This window comes from Budorcas taxicolor, chromosome 24, assembly GCF_023091745.1.
Source record: "Budorcas taxicolor isolate Tak-1 chromosome 24, Takin1.1, whole genome shotgun sequence".
In the NCBI taxonomy this organism is placed as follows: domain Eukaryota; kingdom Metazoa; phylum Chordata; class Mammalia; order Artiodactyla; family Bovidae; genus Budorcas; species Budorcas taxicolor.
The window spans coordinates 27,968,191-27,970,939 of record NC_068933.1 but is presented as its reverse complement, the minus strand read 5'-3'; positions in this window follow the sequence as shown (position 1 = coordinate 27,970,939).

Here is a 2,749-nt window from a genome sequence, read left to right as displayed (position 1 = left end):
GGGACCTTCAGGCTTCCCGGCCTTGCTGCCCCCTCACTCTCTCTCCATCCCATGACACCTCCTAAACACCTTGCCTCCATTCTGACTGCACTTCACCCTGTGGACTCTGCTTCATGACGGTCCGTCGTGAACATTTGGCTTAACCTTCTCCCACCTACAATGAAAATGATCGTCGTCTACTTCCTGGGCTATAATTCTAAGAAGGCAGAGATACTATCTGTCTCCTTCATGATGCTTTTCAGGTACACAGAGAATGACTGGTGGACAGTAAGTCTCCAATAAAGATTATTGAATGAAACAAAAGAGGTATATCCGATTCTTTACCCTCTGATCTCTGAATTACCCCCTGATAATTCACCCCCAAATCTTCTGCCTTCTTTTACTCCTTTCAAATAATTATGGCATTTTACTAAAACTATTCTGTACATTAACCCAAAGACGTAAGAAATGTGGGAATTTTAACTATAAAAGTAACATAAAGAAAGATGAAGGGAGAAACGAGAATGATTTGTTCCTTTGCAAATTTATTGTAAATAATTTGAAAAATACATAAAAGGATAAAGAAGAGAATAAATATTACCTCTTGCTCTACCATCCAGGAATATCCATTATACTTTGCTCCAGCTTCTTGCCCTAACAATCACATCAATCCTTTTCTCAAACTCAATGGCATTTTGTTGCCTTTAAGAGTCTGTCTGCCTGCTTAAACAAGACTTCAAAGGTCATGGCCTCTGTAGTACAGGAATCAACAAGGCTCCTTAGGGGCAGAATATCACTGGCTTTGGAGGTCAACTCCTTTTACAATATCGCAACTTTGTGCAACGCATTTAAGCTTAGGGAGCGTCAGAGTCTCATCTATACGTGGGAAGACATAACAAGCATCTCATAGGCATCAAGGATAGTGAGATGCCGTATATACAGGAACTCAGAGAGTTTTTGGCTTCCAGGGGAGGTTCTGACCCTTCTGGGGCTCTTCCCGACTCCCACCACATTTCTCAACACCTGATAGCTCAGCTGTGTGAATTACCACTTTCCTGCAGTTCCGTGCTGACCCTTACGAATCTCATTCATCTGTTGTTTCTTTTAGGGGACCACCTTGCTCTTCATCATGGTCTGGTGGATGCCTGCTCAGTCGGGTCCAACTATGCGACCCCATGGCCTGCAGCCCACCAGTTTGCTCCATCCATGGGGATTCTCCAGGCAGGAATACTGGAGTGGGTTGTCATGCCCTCCTCCAGGGGATCTTCCCAACCCAGGGATCGAACCCAGGTCTCTTGCGTCTCCTGCATTGGCAGGCAGATTCTTTAGTGCTGTGCCACCTGGGAAGCCCAATTCCTCATCACTGTCTTTATTTATTCATTCATTTAACACCTATCTATTGACAGCCTACCACGTGCAGATCTCTGACACTCAACAGACACACAGTGATGAATGAGAAAGACAAGAAGGTCTCTGCCCTTGTGGACCTTTAGGCGGCAACAGAAGATACAGAATTACAAAAAGGGATGATATACCCAAAATCCACTCAAGCTGCAGATCAAACTAGGTATGTTCTGACTGGACTGGTTTTTTTTTTTTTCATTTATTCTTATAATTATAAAGGAGTGCCTATTAATTGTAAAAAATTTTTTGAATAAAACATGAAACAATAAAGAAAATAAATATCACCTATAGGTCTACCCAGGAGCTTCCCAGGTGGCTCAGTGGTAAATACTCCACCTGCCAATGCAGGAGATTTGGGAAACTCGGGTTCAATTCTGGAAGATCTGGAAGGAGATCTGGAAGATCCCCAGGAGAAGGGAATGGCTACCCACTCCAGTATTCTTGCCCGGAAAATTCCATGGAGAGAGGAGCCAGGCAGGCTACAGTCCATGGGGTCACAAAGAGTCAAATACAATTGAATGACTAAAGCACCACAGTAAAACACCAACAGATCACATGCTTTCCCTAAGATAGTAGAGTGAGTCCTGAAGTCCTCTAAATTTTAGTCATTACATCTCTGTATTCTTATATTTTCTTTCTCTGTAATCCTGGAATATAGTATCATTTTTAGTTCAGTCTCAAATAAAGCCCGGTTTTCTCAAATACCATGATACATAATCTCTGGTTTTGAAAATTTAAATGGTGGGTCCCTCATATTAGAAAATAACTACACTGTCATGGCAGGGCCAGGTTCATTGTGGGTTGCTTACATTTCCGTTGGCAGAGTCCCCACAGAAACCTTGAACAGTCAGCTTTCTGGATGGTCTGGCAATCACTCCATCACACGTTTTGTCCACATGATACCAATACAGGAAGAGCAACAACAAACAGGTCATTTTTTCTGCCACTTCATTTCGGTATCTCCAGGTCTGTTTTATTAGAGCTGTCTTGTCCCAGAAGCCGACAGTGAGCCAAAGATGTCAGGGCAGTGATTTACTAAGGAAGAGGCCCCGGAAGAAATCAGTAAGAAAAGGAGAGAAGGAGAATATAGAAAGAAGAAGAAAGCAAGGTGGACTTCCCTGGTGGCGCAGTGGATAAGAATCTGCTTGCCAGTGCAGGGGACACGGGTTCAATCCTCGGTTTGGGAACCAAGACCCTACGTGCAGTGGGGCGACTAAGCCCATGCGCCACACCCACTGAACCTGTGCCCTAGAGCCCGTGAACCACAGCTACTGAAGCCCAAGCATCGAGGCCCGTGCGCTGCAGCAAGACAAGCCCCCGTTGGCCGCGATTAGAGAAAGCCCACACGCGGCAACCAAGAGCCAGA